The following is an 18,943-nucleotide window of genomic DNA, read 5'->3' on the forward strand; positions in this document are numbered from 1 at the left end:
TGCTTGAAGAGAACTCTCTGTCCGTCTCCCCTGATAATGAAATGAAATGAAAATGAAAATCGCTTATTGTCACGAGTTGGCTTCAATTAAGTCACTGTGAAAAGCCCCTAGTCGCCACATTCCGGCACCTGTCCGGGGAGGCTGGTACGGGAATCGAACCGTGCTGCTGGCCTGCTTGGTCTGCTTTAAAAGCCAGCAATTTAGCCCAGTGAGCTAAACCAGCCCCATGAGGTCTCAGGTTCTGAAATGGAAGCACGTGTTCCTCTGCAGGATACACCGAGGAGGAATCTACGTTGGTAACTCATCAGCCCTCTGTGCGGAAGCGAAGGTCTCCCATTTGGCTCACACCTACTAATCCCGCTCCACCCTCGACAGACCTCAGACCAATCAGAAAGAGGCAGAAGAAACCTCCTCACCACGGGAATCCTGAGGTAGAAAAGGATTTGATGAGGGAGGGATGTTATTGTGGCCACAAAGGACACAGGAATCATCAGTAGATCTCCCCATAGGCTTTGTGGAATACGAGTTCCCCTAATAAGTGGGTGCTGCTCGCTCAAATGTATGACGGGAGCTTAAAACCTGCAGTTCAAACCAGATCGGCATCTCTGTAGGTCTCCGGGCTTGGATGTGTGTATTGTAAGCATGGCAGTGGCTATATTCATTATTGCAATAAAGGGGTTTGTTACTGGAAGACTGGTCTTGCTCAGCAAGGATATTACACTTAACTAAGGAAAAATATTCCCTTTTATTTTTGTAAACCATGTGTTTGTTCAACCAGTCTTCTTTCAGTGGTCATGATAATTGCAGGAGTTGCTCAGGATGGTGTCTTATATGCCCCACTCAGTAAAGGGAATGTTCGCCAATGACTACACAGTGTCCAGTACCATTCACAACTCCACAGATGCTGAAGCAGTCCATGTCTTTAGGTATCAAGATCTGGACAACATTCAGGCTTGGGCTGTTAAGTGGCAAGTACTCTTTGCACCACACAAGTACAAGGCAATCACCATTTCCAACAAGAGAGAATCTAGCAATCTCGCCCTGACGGTGAACAGCATTGCCAAACGACTTTACCGGACCAAGCTCGAATCCCAGTCTAGCCACACAGACCCCCTCCGACTATGGCAAGGTCTGCAAGACATAACAGGCTACAAGATGAAGGCATGTAAAATCACCGGCTCCATTGCACCCCTCAACGCATTCTATGCATGCTTTGAACAAGAGGTCAGCGAGAGCAGTCCCTCCACCCCAGAAGTCTCAGATGAACTTGTATCTGAGATCACCACTGCAGACGTCAGAGCAGCCTTCTCAAAGGTCAACCCACGGAAAGCTACTGACCCGGATGGGGTACCCGGACGGGCACTCAGGTCTTGAGCGGATCAGCTGGCGGGGGTATTCGCAGACATCTTCAACCTCTCTTTACAACAATCTGAGATCCCTATCTGCTTCAAGAAGATGACCATCATCCCTGTTCCAAAAAAAAGCCAAGCAGCGTTCCTTAATGACTATCGTCCGGTGGCTCTGACATCAATCATCATGAAGTGCTTTGAAAGGTTAGTCATGGCACGAATCAACTCAAGCCTCCCAGATTGCCTTGATCCACTACAGTTCACCTACCACTGCAACAGGTCCACAGCAGACGCCATCTCCATGGCCCTGCACTCTACCCTGGAACACCTAGATAACAAAGACACCTATGTCAGACTCCTATTTATCAACTACAGCTCAGCCAACACCATCCAGGACAAAGCAGCCTGCTTGTCTGCACCCAATCTATCACCTTAACCATTCACTCCCTGCCAGCAGTGTGTGTACTAACCTACAATACGTATGTAGCAACTCGCCAAGACTCCTTTAGCAGCAACTTCCAAACCCATGACTTCTACCTCCAGGACTGCAGATGTAAGGGACCATCACCACCTGCAGATTTGCCTCTAAAACATAAACCGTCCTGACTTGGAAATATATTGCTGTTGCTTTAGAGTTCCTCTGGGTGTATCAACAGCAGATGGACTACAGTGGTTCAAGAAGGCAGATCACCAGCACTTTCTCAGGGGCAATTAGGGATGGGAAACAAATTCTGGCATTGCCGCTGATGTTCCAGAAATCAATAAAAGAAAAGTTACAAAAAAGCAGTTTTCACATTACATACAAGGTCAGGGAAGCATTTTTGTCCATTCCAAAACTCTTCTGGCCAGTTTGCGATCTTCCATCCTCCGTAACTTCAGCTCATTCAAAACATTGAAGTTCCATTCACACATCACCCCTATGCGCACTGCCCTACATTGGTTCCTGATCACCCACAACCTCAATTCCAAAACTCTCATCCTCATGTTCAAATCCTTTCATGGCCTCACTCTGTAATGTTGCCACCCTCCAGGAAATCGTTCCTTCCAACTGCGGCTCATTCTCTTCACAGCACCTTTGTTGGCAATGCCTCCAGCTGTTGAGGCTCTAAGCTTTGAAATTCTCTCCTTAAAACTCTCCAAATATCTTTCCTCCTTTAAGACCCACCTTATATCCATCTCTTGGGCTAAGCTTTTCACAACCGCTCCCAATTTGTTTGCTTGGGGTAGATATTTGTCGAACAATGTTTACGTGAAGCACTTTTGCACATTTATTTTCTATGCTAAAGATACCCAAGCTGCTGTCTGAACACTTGCAATGTCTATAACATTGGTTACTTTCATTCCATCACTCAGTTGGATTCAAACCTAGATGCTAGAGGTAAAATGACAATAGCTAAATCACTACAGAACTGAGCTTCCCTTCATGGAGTTGGCCTCCTGCATCAAATCAGTGGCGGGCTCATTTATGACGGTTCAAGAGTTGGTGTGCATTATTAACTCTGAACAGTGATGGATCGCTTTATGTGTTTATAGTGACTCTATTGCTAGGGACAGAAAACAATTACTCAAATTGTTGACTCAGAATATGCAAGCAGTAAACAATAAATATGTTGTTTGTTGAAGATATGCAATACCTTTTTGCTTGTGAGCTCACAAAAAGGCAACGTATAGATTTTGCAATCAGAGGTTTATTAAGAGTTGCAAATGTCAGGAAAATTGTTCTGTCAAGATTGGATTCCAAATGAGAAGTAGTTATGGGTCAATGCTGCCCATGGCAGCCAGAAACTGCAGATATGATTTAATATGCACAATGCGTCATTGAGTCGCTTGTGTAAGAGATCTCTGCAAACTCAAGACATTTGCATTCATGCTTCTAGTGACAATGGGCTCTGACTCATGATAGAGTGGGCTTTTGGCCTAGAAATTACACACTTTTTCTCGGTTAATTATCCATATATAACCTCCTGTCTCATTTGGCATTCTGTTTTCTATGTTTACCATTACCATTAAGTTATATCTACACATCATTTCAAATAACATCTGCTGAAATGACTCAAATTTATGCCCCAGTTTCAATAAAAGCAACAGATCCCAAAACAGGACATAATTAGCTCTGCAGTAACGACTACAATTACTGCCTCAAAATTGACTTCCTCCACCTGTTTCGGAATAAATCTTCTTGCTTAGATTGCACAAGGTGACAGGCTGAGTAGCAAAGTATCCATTTGTTTTCACCAAGGCATCAAACAACTGAGCAAGAAAAGCAGAGGAGTCCTCCTTGGTGTCCTGGACAATATTTATCCTTCAACCAACATCATTATCAAAACAGATTGTCTGATCATTATCAAATTGCTGTCTCTGTGAGTTTATATGCAACGATTGGCTGTGACTTTTTTTTACGTTGCAATAGTGATTGTACTTCAGAAGTACTTATTGACTACAAAGTACTTTGGAAATCCTGAAGGGAGTTGAGAAAGGCCCCATACTAATGTAAGTCTTTCCCTTCTGCATGTTTCTAGAATGTTAGGACGGGGCGGTGGCGCAGTGGTTAGCACTGTCGCCTCACAGCACCAGGGAACCGGGTTCCTGTGTGGAGTTCGCATGCTCTCCCTGTGTCTGTATGGGTTTCCTCCGGGTGCTTCGGTGCACGGTAGCACAGTGGTCAGCATTGTTGTTTCACAGCACCCGGGTTCGATTCCTGCTTGGATCACTGTCTGTCCGGAGTCTGTACGTTCTCCCTGTGTCTGCGTGGGTTTCCTCCGGTTTCCTTTCGTTTCCTCCCACAAGTTCTCAAAGACATGCTTGTTAAGTGAATTGGACATTCTGAATTCTCCCTCTATGTACCAGAACAGGACCCGGAGGGTGGTGACTTGGGGATTTTCACACTAACGTCATTGCAGTGTTAATGTAAACCTACTTGTGACAATAATTATTATTATACAGTCCAGGGATGAGCAGGTTAGGTGGGGTTATGGGATAGGTGGGGGAGTTGGCTCAAGTAGGATGTCTTTTCAAAGGGTTGGTGCAGACTTGATGGGCCGAATGGCCTGCTTCTGCACTGGGTTTCCCCATGGTTGTTTTCAGTCCCCTGGTATTCCTTTGTAGTTGCCAAAGTCTTCATTGTTTTTGTATTTTCCCAGTATTTGCCAATTTGGGAAGTAGAATTTCCTATTATTGATGCTACTGAATATATTGTTTGCTATTTAAAACCCAACAGGCTCATGGCTCTGTTAAAGTAACTGAGAGAGGATTGTCACAAGAGCAAGTTAAGTATGGGTGTATTAATATCTCAAAAACCGCATGTTCTAAAGCAATGTGTTGTGGCTCCATTTAAAGCTTCCTGAATTGATTCTGTTTTTAAAAGCACCTCCTGTGACTGAATACCTACCCCTGTACTTACCTTCCCAGGAACTACCAATAAAACTACAAGAATAGGCTTGCGAGAAAGGGATGAGCTAATTTCCTCTTGACGACTTGCCCACATGGTATGCAGGGAGTAGATTCTGATGGGGCAAATTAGACGGGGAAGACCAGAACAGAAATAAAAATAGATCATTCTGATGTTCCAGTATATTGTTGTCATCGTCAGTTGTTTCAATTTCTAGTGAAGGACCATTGCCCTGAAGCGTTAACTACTGTTTTTCTCTCTCTACTGATGCTGTCAGACCTGCGGACTGTTTTCCAGAATTATATGTCTTTGTTCTCAGTATGTGCTGTCTCCCACATGTGAAATACTGTTCAATGTGTATTGCTGCTGCAGCTGAGGAGATTCAATTGCTATAAGTATAAAGCCAAAGGAGAACTTCATTCATGAATTAAAAGACACAAGGGTATGCTTCATTCCCACAGTGACTTCTCTTAACAGGTCACAAGGGTGCTCTAGATAAGGAAATCCACTTGACCCATCTAATTCATCCAAGCAGAGAGATGAAGGACTCTCCTGCTCATCTTCTGATAGTGTTGCATCTATAACTTCAATCTGAACAGGAAGACAGGGCCTCGGTTTAATCTCTTATCTGAAAGATGAGAGCAGGAACCTCACTCATTCCTGGCCTGAAGTGTGTTAGCCTGGATTACGTGCCCAAATTCTGGATTAAGACTTCAATCTGTCGCCTGTTCACTCAGAGATACCAGTGTTACCACTGAGCCAAAGGTTGATGCCTTGGTTACTGGAATGTGCAGCTTGTGTTTACATCATGCTTTCAACTTAATAAAATGTCCCAAGGTACTCAAGGAGAATATTATTAAACAACATTTGATGTCGAGCTGCATAGGGAGATATTAGGGGGTGGCTGTCAGCTTTTTCTGGAGGTAGGTTTTAAGGAGCATCTTAAAGGAGGAGAGAAAGGTGGATAAGTTTAGGGAGGAAACGCCGGAGCTTATGGCCTAAGTGGCTGAAAAGATCATAACCAGTTGTTTGGTGGCATAGCGCCACAGTAGCACAGTGCTACTGTGCCTCACAGCACCAGGGACCTGAGTTCGATTCTGACCTCGGGTGACTGTCCGTGTGGAGTTTATATGTTCTCCCCGTGTATCCGTGGGTTTCCTCCGGGTGCTCTGGTTTCCTCCCATTGTCCAAAGGTGTGCAGGTTAGATGGATTGACCATGATAAATTGGTCCTTATTGTCCAAAGGTTAGATGGGGTTATGGGAATAGGGCAGGACAGTGGGCCTAGGTAGGGTAGACTCAATGGACTGAATGGCCTCCTTCTGTACTGTAGGGATTCTATGATTGGAGACTGGTTGTATTGTACATTCCCTTGACATTGCTGGTTGATGCTTTGTTTTGGTTGGGCGTGCTAAGTTTCAAGTCATCTAAAACTCTTTGGTCCTCTCCTGCTTTATGTTTAGCTGTTTTATCTCAGTTCATGGAGCACTCATGTTACCTATTTCTTCTTTTGATGGGCACTGCATTCAATTTCATCTCACAGTGCTCTATCCACTTGAATGTTTTATCCATCTCATTCTCTGATGTCTGAGGTTTCCACGATCTTATTAGTTTGGTATAATTTCCAAATTTACATTGAATTTTTGAATAGAGGTAATCTTTTTATATGAGAAACAGAGATTACCCTAACAACTTTGAGCACCCCCCCCCCCCCCCTCCCATCCCCATCCTAATGTAATTCCTGTAACAAGTACTTGTAGTCTTTAGCTCATTTCTGATCCATTCTCAGAGTTTACGATGAATTCCTACTGCTTGGATTTTAACTACTGTTGTATTATGGGTGCATTTTGGGTCTCATTGATGAGATCTTGAGACTTATATGTTTAGGTATGAACCACTTATTTGTCATCCTTAACTGGGTATAGATACCAGTTACTGCCCTGCATGGTACTGATCCCATCCAGGTTCTTTCAAGAATGTTCTCTGAGTCTATTACCATGTGATTTCATACATCATACCATGGCCAGTGTTATTCTCCAGCCCTCCAATAACCCTTGCCCTGCCAGGCACCTCTACATTACAATGGCATACAGGCACACGCAACATCCCCCTTTCTTCTCAAATTTTGCTTTCTTACAGAGTAAATCTTTACTTGCTACGTCTTTTTCCCCACCTCAGTCTCTGATGGTCTTGAGGTTTGACAGTTCTTCCACATCTTGGCCTGTCACATTTGGAGGAATGGTTGTCGTACTTTGTGTTTCTTCTACTTGGTTATTTCCATTTGATTTGTAATCCTTGGAGTTACGTTTCTCTTTGTTAACAACCCGTCTGTTTTCTATCGGACTCTGAGTTTGCCCCACTTCTTCTGCTGCCTGGCTTGACACATTTCGTACTCGGCAGTTAAGTCAAACCCTGGTTCTGGAAGGATTTTTGGAAGATTCAAATGTCGATGCTCATGCCACAATCAACGGTAATAATCTTTTGATACAAAGCTTTTTTGAGAATCTAGCTACATCCTGGTTTACCACCGTTTACTCAAGGTGTGGAAGAGGCATTGAAAAGCACAACCCATGTGCAGTTTTTGCAGAGAAAGCACAACTAATTATCTGAATTATTTTTTTTTTTAATGCACTTTATCAGAATGCCTGGTGAGTTTAAACTCTTTCATGTCCCGTTGGACACATGTTCAAATCAAATATTTTGTCAGCTTCTCATTTCAATTTCTTGTTCAAACTATGCAATTTAAGAAGTTTGCCTGTTATTTACTGGGGTGAAGCTGGCATAATTTCCATCCTAGTGTAAAGTTGGAGGCAACCAGCATGCAAATGTAAAACCTGTAAGGGAACGCATGCTTGTCCTTCATGTTGTTTGATATTGGTTCCTTACTGATCTGAATATGGAGGCACTGTTATCAGTGTCAGTGGAAAATAAGACAGCTGGTAGTGTTGGGATCTGCTGTCAGCACATTTATATCTGCCCAGCACTCACAGTGCAACACAGAGCTTCCCTCTGTGTCTGTCATTGAAAGAAAGTCAGCGGTGATTGTATCTCAGCTTGAAGAAACAATTACACACCTGACTGGTAATCAGGATAAATGAGATTAATTTTAATTATTTATTACAGTTTAGACTGGAGTCTGAATTCCCAACTGGCTTCACTTAATGCCAGCCAAATAGGTTACCTTGAAAATCGAGAGAGAGGATCGCTGTATTCAAATTTGTTATCTCCTGAAACACAGGAAACATTAGATCAGAAGTTGATTGAATTTTTTAAACAAACATATACTTTATTCATAAAATTTGTAGACGTATATTACATAACAGTTCAATTTTGATGGACAGAGAACTTAAATGATCCATTCTCAGGTAGGTGGGCTGTGACTAGTGGGCACTGCAAGGAGCAATGATTTGGATGTGTCATGGGAGTATATCTTTAAGAAGTGGGTGTTTATCAAATAGCTGCAGTGATGTCAGTGTGTGGGTGGAGCTGGGCTTCTGTCTTTCACTTTCGTTTTGAACTGGGAGCTGCAGTGTGTTTTTGGTTTCGTTTTCAGAGTTGGAGAGCTGCAGTCAAAGCAAGCAGCTGTGTAAAATGATCGTTCCCTCTGCAAGCTAAAGAATGTCTCCAGATCATTGATGAGTTCAAAGTAATACCTGTTTCTGTAGAGAATTTAAACCTGCTGTCTTTATTTAAAAAGGGTTATGGCTGTTGTTTGGGACGTTATTAAGGGTTATCTATAGAGTATTGTATCTGTGGAGTTGCATGTGTTGGTAGTTGATAAACTGTTTACTATGCGTTTATAAAATGTTAACTGGATTTATAGAAGAAGGATTGTTTTGTTTAAAAATACTTTTAGTTCTCTGTTGCATCACACCAGTAAAGTGGGCCCTTGTGCTCCCCATAACCAAAATCTATTAAAAGTCGTGGGTCAGATGAACCCCATGATATACTTTGGCGTTCTCTAAACCCTGGCCCGCAATAGATGTGCAGACTAAATGTAATATTTCCAAGTTTGCCGATGACACAAAGCTAGCTGGGATTGTGTTGTGAGGAGGATGCAAAGAAGCTTCAACAGAATTTGGACAGATTAAGTGAGTGGGGAAAAACATGGCAAATAGAATATAATGTGGAAAAATATGAATGTATTCACTTTGGAAGGAAATGCAGAAATGCTGAGTATTCCTTAAATTGAGAGAGATTGTGAAGTGTTGATTTCCAAAGGGACCTGGGTGTTCTTGTTCATAAGTCACTGAAAGTTAACATGCAGGTGCAAGCAAGCAATTAAGGTAAATGGTATCCTGACCATCACTGCAAGGGAATTTGAGTACGTCTTGCTGAAATTGTGTCGAGTCTTGGTGAGACAGAATCTGAAGTATTGTGCACAGCTTTGGTCTCCTTACCTGAGGAAGGATATACATGTCAAAGAGGGAGTGCAGTGACGGTTCATCAGACTTACCCCTGGGGTGGAGGGGTTATCCTGTGGGACGTGTTTGGGAAACTGGGCCAATGCTCTAGAGTTTAGAAGAATCAGAGGTGATCTCCTTGAAACTCACAACATTCTTACCGGGCTCCACAGGGTAGATGCAAGAAGGATGCTTCCCCTGACTGGGAATCTGGAACCAGGGGATACACTCTCAGAAAAAGGGATAGACCATTTGGGACTGAGATGATGAGCAATTTATTCACTGAGGGTGGTAAATCTTTGGGATTCTGTATCCCAAAGGTCTGTGGAGGCCCAATATTGAGAATGTTCAAGACTGAGATTGATAGGTTTCTAGATAGTAAAGATATCGAAGGTTATGGGGATAGTGTTGAAAATGGAGTTGAGATAGAATAACAACCACTATTTAGTTGAATACGGAGCAAACTTGAGGGACTGAATGGTTTGCTACTGCTTCCATTTCTTATGTACCGATGTTGAAATTATTTTAGGTACAATACAGACCAGTTTCTGTCACTGCAATGCAGAGGATACCTCACCGTGCCTAATGTTACCAGACCTTCTCTGGTCCAGAAACCCAAGGGGTTTTACATGGTTTCCAATCCTTTGGTATTCTTTGGCAAGAAGGCCTCCGACAAAGGCCTTTCCCCATTGACCACTTGCAGCAGCTAACCCAAGCTTCAGTGTGTCATTCAACATGTAGTTCTGGATCTTGGAATGTGTTTTATTTTTCTCTGTTGCTTTTCTTTGACGTGAGGGGTATGATGTAACTCTGTATTGTTGACAGTATCCGCTTTGGTGCAGATGGCTCTTGCGTCCGTGAAGGGAACATGTTGGGGATATTTGTAATGGCTCCTGTTATGCACTGCACCTGCTTTACATTGATACCGATGTAAAGTCCTTCCTGTTTTGTTCCTTTGTTCCTATTTTCTTTTATTTTGTTTAATTTGATTACTTTTGGTCTGTGGACCCACATTCGGAATGTGCCTTTAAACAAAGAACTCAGGCTGAAGCAACCTGTTTGTGAGAGGAGAAACAGACTGGTCGGCGCCGATTGCATGTCTGGCAACCTGTGGGTTGGCCAGGGACAGAGTTCTGCCTGACAACAGTCAGTGATTGGTTCCTGCCTGATGCTTTCTGGGAGAGATTGGCAGAAGTGTTACGACCTTGGAAGTCAAAGGGACAGTCTCTCTCCCTCTCTCTCTTTCTCTCTCTTTCTCTCTCTCACTACTGAAGTAAAGAATTGTTTTATTGTTCTAAACCCAGTGAACATCTGATACAGCTTTGCTGTAAACTTGAAATAATCCTGAACCTACAGAGAAAGTAGACAACCTTGCCAGAGAAAACCATCTCAAACCTAGTACCAAATCAGAACCTTGAACGGAAAGACATTGGGCGCGACCTTCCGGCCATGTTACACTCGCGCTAAAGCATAACGAGGCCCGTGAATAGCAGGTGAGGCCAAAAACGAGAACCGCTCCAGGCGCCAAACAGTTTAAGATGCAACCGGCCTGTTCCCATTGGCAAAATCGGAATCTCACCATAGCGTAGCGCGAAACCAATTATCAGCCCTTAAGCCCCATTTCCAAACAATCAATGAGAGTGACCCTATATCCACCGGCCTCCCATCGTTCATCGGCCTCAGCAAGTGCTCACTCTGTCGTCGCTTCCTACTCCTTTTTTAAAAACATGAACCTGGCCGAAGGACTTCCGTGGGGAGCCGAGGAGGTGAGTAGCCAACTTCGCTCACAGACAAAGGGACCGGGAGCGCTGGGCTTGCCACCCCAGTGCTCGGCGGGGGGGGTGGGGGACCCTCTGCAGGGATGGGTCGCCACGGGAGGGGTGGAGGCACTGAGGGGGGCAACTGGGGGACAATCGCTCGCGGCACCACCATGCCAACCCCCGGTTCCCAATCCCATTCCGGGGGCAACCCTTGACCCTGTCCGTCTGCCACACCAATCACCCATAACCCCCAGCGACTGCGCGGTGGTTGGCTATCGCTCTTACGGAATTGGCAATCGTGGTTAAGTGAGCAATTGGCACATGCCAAGTGGTTTCCCGTGGGAAACCTAGATGCCTGGACACTGTATGGGAGTAAGCATCACATACGCACAGCTAACATCCAAACAGCCAGGGACACAGCACCAGGGGCATGACCATGGCCGGAGGGTGGCTGGGTGCCGCCCAGAGGGGGGTCTGCCTGGAGAGATGGGAAAAGGGCCTGGGGGTCAGCCCGCATTGTGGAAGAAAGTGACAGAGGCATCATAATGGTTGTGCAAAAAGTTGTTTAATGTACTGTATAATACCCAATCCCAATAGCCAGCCCCCTAAACCCTCCAGCCCCCAACACCAACCCCTCCCCACCCCTTCGCTAGCCCTTTCCCCCCCACCCCAGGGCTCTCAGTGACGCTCAACATGCCTGGCCCTACGTCTTGGTGTTTTCCCAGGATGTACATCTGAGTTGGAGGCAGCCAGCTGCTTACCTCACCTCGTGGCCTTCGATGCCCCTGTCGGGTGTCCTCTGTGCGCTCTGGGGCTGGAGAGCCCTGGCTCACTTGCCAGTGGAACATGCATAGCCGTGTCGCCCTGTCCTGTGTGCTGCCTGCAAGATACAGCCTCATCAGAGGGGTGGAACCCGGGGGAGCTGATGGCCACCATCACCACTCCATTGAATGGGTCCGGGTTGGCAGCCAGCGCCCCTCCTCCCGATCGGTGCTCAGAGGGCCCTAGGGTTTACCCTGGGACAGAGGGACAGCTGGTTCAAGCCCCGGTTTCCCTGCATCGTCTGGCAATGCCAGCCCTGGCGGGTCCCCATGGTCAGCATCAAGGTGTTGACACCCTCGGCGATGCTCCTCAGTGACTGGGACCAGCTCTGCAGTGAATCAGCCATACCCATCTGGGAACAGGACATGTCCCGCAGAACCTCACCAAGGTCGGCCTGGTACTGGGTGACATCCCACAACGAGTCAGTCATTTTGCTGAGGCCCTCAGCCATGGCCTTCACCGGCTGCGCGATGCCTTGGACATCTTCACTAATGGGGCCGACGTCGTGCACCAGGCTCTCCACTGTAGTCACCATCCCGGCAATGTTGGCTTCGGTGTCACTCATTGCTGGTGCTATCTCCTGCGCCTGTAGCCTCTGGGACTCCTCCAAGCAGTTATGGATCTGCTGGAGTGATGCTGACATCTACCTCTGAATTTCCCAGCCGCTCCCTATCATCTCCATCAGCTCCGGGTAACCCACTCAGCATCAGGCTGGGACCCGGCTGGGGCCTAGGATCCAGCAGATCTCCGACTGCTGTCTCGCCTGTGGGTTCCTGCCTCCACCTGATGTACATCAGCAGCAGTGTGGTGCTCACCAGATTGTTTCCCAGAAGCCTGTCCACTACATGTCCCACTGAGGTGTGTGTATCTGCGCTGGTGGAGGGTGAGGATTGACAGCTGTGCCGCGACCATAACATTTGCATTCTCCGAGCTCCCCTCCGAGGGATTCCCCTCGGAGTCAGGAGAGGGTGCCACCCGGGATGGGCCAGCGCCGTCGGCTGGAGGACCTGCAGGAGAATGGACATGTGGTCAGTGAGAGGGATGGGTCAGTCAGTAAGGCAGTAACAACTCACGTTTGACAGGTCATCCGGGTGGAGCCCGGTGGTCCCTCACCTCTGCGTCGTCCGCCAGCCTCCGCGTGGTTGACCGCCCTGTCCTCAGCCACACCTGTCACCTCCAGGGCCCACTCCTCGAAGGAGGTGAGGATTCTCAAGTCCGGCACCCCTCCGCTAGTCTGGGCCCTCTCCCGCCGATTGTGGGGGAGGTTTCCCTGAGGAGACACAGAGAGGGCAATGGTACCCACACACATGGTTCCCAGTGGTGGGAGAGGGGGTGTGAAGGCGGGTTTGTGGAGGAAGGGGGAGGGAGGGCTGGAGACCCCCTTGGAGAGTTGGGGGGTAGATGCTCCCCTGGGGGTGTGGGGGGGGGGGTTGGTGTCTACTCAATCGTGCTGCCCGGTGTAGGTTGTTGACCTTCCTCCGTCACTGGAGGCCATCCTCCTGGTCCCAATCTCCGAGCTGAAGGCTGCCGCCACCATGTCCGTGTGGCTACCGTGTGGCTGACTCTCCATGACCCTCGGAGGAACAGGATATCCCTCCTGGCCTCCACTGCGTCCAGGACCTCCCCAGGTCAGCACCCCTGAATCTGGGGTAGGTCTCCTTGGAGCCATTGTTGCGAACTGGCTGGGGCCAGCTGAGCAAGTGCAGCTTAAGAGCTGCTCGACCTTGTTAGCGGGAAGCTGGCGAGCACGGTCCCGGCGAATCAACTGGCGAGCCTGCATTTGGGACGAGAAGCCCGTGAGGCCTTGTTAAGTGGACCAATTAACATTGTATAGCTGGACAGAGCGGCGGGAAACTCGCGGCAATTCCCGCTCCCTACAGCACTTGGAACTTTTTCCAGAAGATCGTGCCCATTAACTAGAAGCCATCCCAGTGCATCAAAGATCCTTTATCCTTTTATTTTATTAATGCCTTACCTCTCAATCACCCTTTTCCCTCTGTGTTATTTGTGTGTGTGTAGAGAATGGGATAGTTAGAAAGGGGTGGGGGTTTGGGAAAGTGGTAGTAGGTAACTTGTGTTAAAGTTCCAAACTGGTGACTGCAGTTTATTGGGGCTCAGACAAGGACCTCGGGTATTTTAAACTAACATCTAATTTCACTTGTGTTGGTCAAGTGGGGCTGGAATTGACCGCGCACTAGCCCAGGGGGTTGTGACACCTCTGGCTTTTTTCTCTTTTTCAGTGTTTTGCTGCAATGATTGTAAAGATTGATAATTTCACTTCAAAATATATTTTTAAAAGTGCCGATTCTTTAATCGAATTGCTCCCCCTATTAAATGGTGAAGTATTGCAAGTATAAGTATTGCACGGGGCTGGGATAGAACCAGTATCCTCGGCATGCGAGGCAGCAGTGCTAGCCACTGCGCCACCGTGCCGCTAAGGAAGTGGAGTTGATGTTCCAATAAAATCAGCCATGATTTTCATAGAATTTACAGTGCAGAAGGAGGCCATTTGGCCCATCGAGTCTGCACCGGCTCTTGGAAAGAGCACCCTATCCAAGCCCACGTGTCCACCCTATCCCCATAACCCAGTAACCCCACCCAACACTAAGGGCAATTTTGTACACTAAGGGCAATTTAGCCCGGCCAATCTAACTAACCTGCACATCTTTGGACTGTGGGAGGAAACCGGAGCACCCGGAGGAAACCCACGCACACACGGGGAGGATGTGCAGACTCCGCGCAGACAGTGACCCAAGCCGGAATCGAACCTGGGACCCTGGAGCTGTGAAGCAATTGTGCTAACCACTGTGCTACTGTGCTGCCCTCTGGCGTGGCAGGCTCGAGGGGCCAAATGGCCTACTTCCTGCTCCTAATTTGTATGTTTGCATCCTGCCATTCGAGTACACGGGTAGAGAATGAGCTACCTTCAAATGTCAGAGATAGAATGCTGGAGGAGACTTATACTTTCTGAAGCCACAGTGATTTCTCTCTGTGACTTGCTGGCAGAGGCATTATCTACCAACTGCGTTAGTTGGCACCCGATGCCAATGACTGTATAGGTGACTGTTGCGCTGAATTTCTTTGCCACTGTATCCTTTCAGGCTGCCAGTGGAGACCAGAGTGGCCTTATGCAGCCTGTTGCACACCATTGTATTAAAGTCTTTACATGTGCAATGGCCAGAAAGGCAAGTCATTACTTCACATTCTCACTGGACCAGGAAAGAATCAGAGGCTTTGTGGCAATCGCAAGTTTTGCCAGGATCCAGGGAGCAATAGACTGCAGTTGCATTGCCATTAAGGCTCCATCCAGCAGGCCTGCCTGTACATTTATTATTGGGAAGGACTATCACTCCTTTAATGTCCCGTTGTTTTGTGACCATAATCGACAACTGATGTAGCATGAACAAGGCACCCAGGCAGCATCCACGGCTGGTACATTCTCTGGAACTCCCAGGTACCTGACACTTTCAACAAATCTGATGCCCTGGATTGTTGGCTTTGAGGTGAGAAGGATTATCCTGGGAAGAGATGGTTCATGATTCCAGTCAGCATCCTGAGAACAGAGACAGAGTGGAGCTATGTAGTCAGCCACAGAACCATCAGGGGCATCATAGAGCAGATAATGAGGTGCTAAAGATGAGGTTCATGTCATAATATACACAGTATATCATGGTGCAGACACACACTGATGGACACACACATGGACCAATCAACATGTACAAACACCGCAGCCAATCACCAGTTAGAATACACACACTATAAAGGCAGAGGGCACCACGGTTCCCGCTCATTCTGGGTGCTGCCTCTCAGTGTAACAAGAACTCATCCAGCCCAGCACAGACTCACAACACGTGCTGAGAGAATCAACTGGTTTGGACAAGGCTTAGGTCTCTAGTTTAAGTTAGCATCATTTAGACCCACAGTCATCGTGTGTTAATTAGTTAATAAAATTGAGTTGAACCTTCATCAGTGTTGGAAGTGACTGTTCATCTCTCAAGTCTACACCAGCCAACACTTCAGTTCAGATGCCTGCACAGATCAGGAGGAGCATTACAGTACGCTTCACCGCGAGTATCACTCATTGTGGTGTGCTGCGCTCTCCATAATCCTGTCATTCAAAGCGAGGGCGCCCTGGAGGAAGAGAAGATGCCAGATACTGGTGGTTCCTTTGATGATGAGGACAAAGATGAGGTGAGGAAACACTCCAAAGGAGAGGTGCACGGACCTGCATGTGAGGGCATGGGTGGTCATGCCACAAAGGATGCTTTGATAAGATAGGTTCTAGTAAGTGAGGAGTTCTCAGCCTCAGAGATGCATGTACGTCCCGTGTCTATATGTCATTCTATCGGGAAAGCCAGCTCAGTGAGAAAGGCCTGTCAGCACACTCACCATTTTAAATCCTTAGGCTGCGAGGTGGCTTGACCAGTGTTTATGAATGACAAGTCAACAAATTTTCCTCCCAAAAATTCAATAGCGCTTATACATTGAACGAACCTCTGTATGACGGGTAGCACATTTATCAACACCTCACCTGTGGAACGTCGAATGATTAAATTGACAAAACGTACCCATATGAGCCACTTTCTGACTATTATAGTGTTGTCATTGTCACAGAGTCAGAGTTTTACAGCACAGAAAGAGGCCCTTCAGTCCATCATATCTATGCTGGCCACTAAGCACCTATCTATTTTAATCCAATTTTCCAGCACTTAGTCCGTAGCCTTGTGTGCTGTGCCATTTCAAGTGCTCATCTAAATGCTTATTGAATGTTGTGAGGGTTTCCACTGCTATAACTCTTTCAGGCAGAGAGTTCCAGATTCCCAACACCCTTTGGGTGAAAAACGTTTTCATCAAATCCCCTCTAAATCTCCACTCCTTACCGTAAATCTCTGTCCCCTCGTTACCCGCTGATTTTCCCCCTCCTTATTTACCACACCACCAATTTCAGTGTCATCTGTGGACTTACTGATCAGCCCCCCACATTCACAACTAAATTATTAGTGTACACTACAAGCAGCAAGGAACCCAACACTAGTCCATTAGACATAGGGTTCCAGTCATAAAAACAACCTTCGACCATCACCCTCTGCCTCCTGCCACTGAGCCAATTCTGGATCCAATTTGTCAAATTGCCCTGGATCCCATTACATTCTAGATCGGACTCGCATGCAGGACCATGTGGACCACATCAACTGCACTGCCCTCATCCACACACCTGATCACCTCCTGAAAAAATTGTATCAAATTTGTTGGACATCATCTCCCCCTGACAAGGCCATGCTGACTATTCTTGATTCATCATTGCCTCTCCAAACGGAGATTAGTTCTGTCCCTCAGAATTGTTTCCAACAAGGTTCCTGCCATTGATGTTAGACTCACTGGCCTGCAGTTACCTGTTTTTCCCAAGCTTCCCTTCGTGAATAATGATACTACGTTAGCTGTCCTCCAGTCCTCTCGCAATTCTCCAGTGGCCACGGCGGATTTGAAAATTAATGTACAGCCCTTGAAATCTACTGGGAGCAAAAGCCTGGGACATATCTCATCATGGGGATTTATCCTTAGCAGGCTTAAACCCCCCCCCCCCCCTCCCGCATTGCAAAGCAGCCCCCCAACACTGGATTTTCTGGATGCCCCCTCTTCCCCCAAGTACGGGGGTGACTCAACCTGCCCCCTCACCAGGGACTCCCTAACTAGGCAGACCCTCCACAGGAATCCCCTTAATAGGGGGACCCCCCACATTAATTCCCTTAATAGGGCCCCACAGAGACCCCTCAATGGGGATATCTCCCACAGGGACCTCCTAACTAGAGGGACCCCCACATAGACCCACTAATTAGAGGAAACCCAACAGAGACCCTCTAGTTAGGGGAACCCCCCACAGAAATCCCCTAACTAAAGGAACCCCCACAGAGACCCCTTAACAAGAGGGATCCCCCTGCAGGGACCCCTGCAGAAACCCCCTATTAGAGGAGCCCCTCACAGAAACTCTATAACTAGGGGGACCGCCACAAAGACCTCTCCAACTAAAGGAACTCCCCGGCAGAGACTGCCTAATTAAAGAAACCCCCCACAGAGACCCCATAACTAGAGGAACCCGTCCCACAGACACCCCAGAAAAATAACTCCTGCCTCGAAGATAGAGAGCAGTCCAGACAGGGGCAGTGACAGACATTTCTCCTAGAAAGAGAGCAGCTGTGACCCGTGTTTAAACGCCTCAGATCCTTTAGCTGCAACCCATTCATTCATTTCTAGTAGTGGGCTGTGATGGACAGCTTCCACAAAACAGTTGCAGCCTTGATTCATTCATCTCCCTTCATGGGTGAGTGGCTCTATTGCTGAAACCCCAATATTTCCAATCATCAACCACATCAAAGAGAGGTAAGTGCATTCCAATCATTAAATGAGTTACAATCACTCAAGTGTGTGATGCAACTTGGTGTAAGTAGGGATAAAAGAGATCTGGATGAGCTTAATGGAGATGGGAACCATTAGAAAAGTGAAGTGCTCTGCCACTTTATCAGTTACCCATCAATGTTATTGCACAGCATAAAACTGCTTTAACAGTCTCACCATCTCGTGGAACTGTGCTGTGTCTTTCGATGTCTTTGTGATATTCGAACAGTTACTACACTTCAAAAGTATGTCACTGGTTCTTAAGTGCTATAACACGTCCCGTGGTTGTGAAAGAAGATATACATATGTGTGTGTGTGTGTGGTGGAGGAAGTGAATGTTTGTAGATGGGGTACTAATCAGCGATTGCTTTGTCCCGGCTAGTGTCAAGCTTCTTGAGCGTTGTTGGAGCTGCACTTAACCAAGCAAGTGGAGAGTATTCCATGACACTTCTGACTTGGAGATGGTGGAGAAGTTTTGGGAAGTCAGGAGACAGGTTACTCACCGCAGGGTTCCTGCTCTTGTAGTCGCAGTATTTATATGACTCGACCAGTTCAGTTCCTGGTCAAATGTAACCCCCAGGATGTTGATAGTGGGGGATTCAGTGATGGTAATATCATTGAATGCCAAGGGGTGATGGTTAGATCCTCTCTTGTTGGAGATGGTCATTGCCTGAAATTTCTGTGATGCGAATGTTACTTTCCACTTGTCAGCCCCGGCCTGGATATTGTCCAGGTCTTTTGCATTTGGACATGGACTGCCTCAGACTGCAAATTTTTCTTTAAACTACTGCAGGTTGACACCCACAGTATGTAAATGAAGCACCGTTCT

This window comes from Scyliorhinus canicula, chromosome 15 (genome assembly GCF_902713615.1).
Source record: "Scyliorhinus canicula chromosome 15, sScyCan1.1, whole genome shotgun sequence".
In the NCBI taxonomy this organism is placed as follows: domain Eukaryota; kingdom Metazoa; phylum Chordata; class Chondrichthyes; order Carcharhiniformes; family Scyliorhinidae; genus Scyliorhinus; species Scyliorhinus canicula.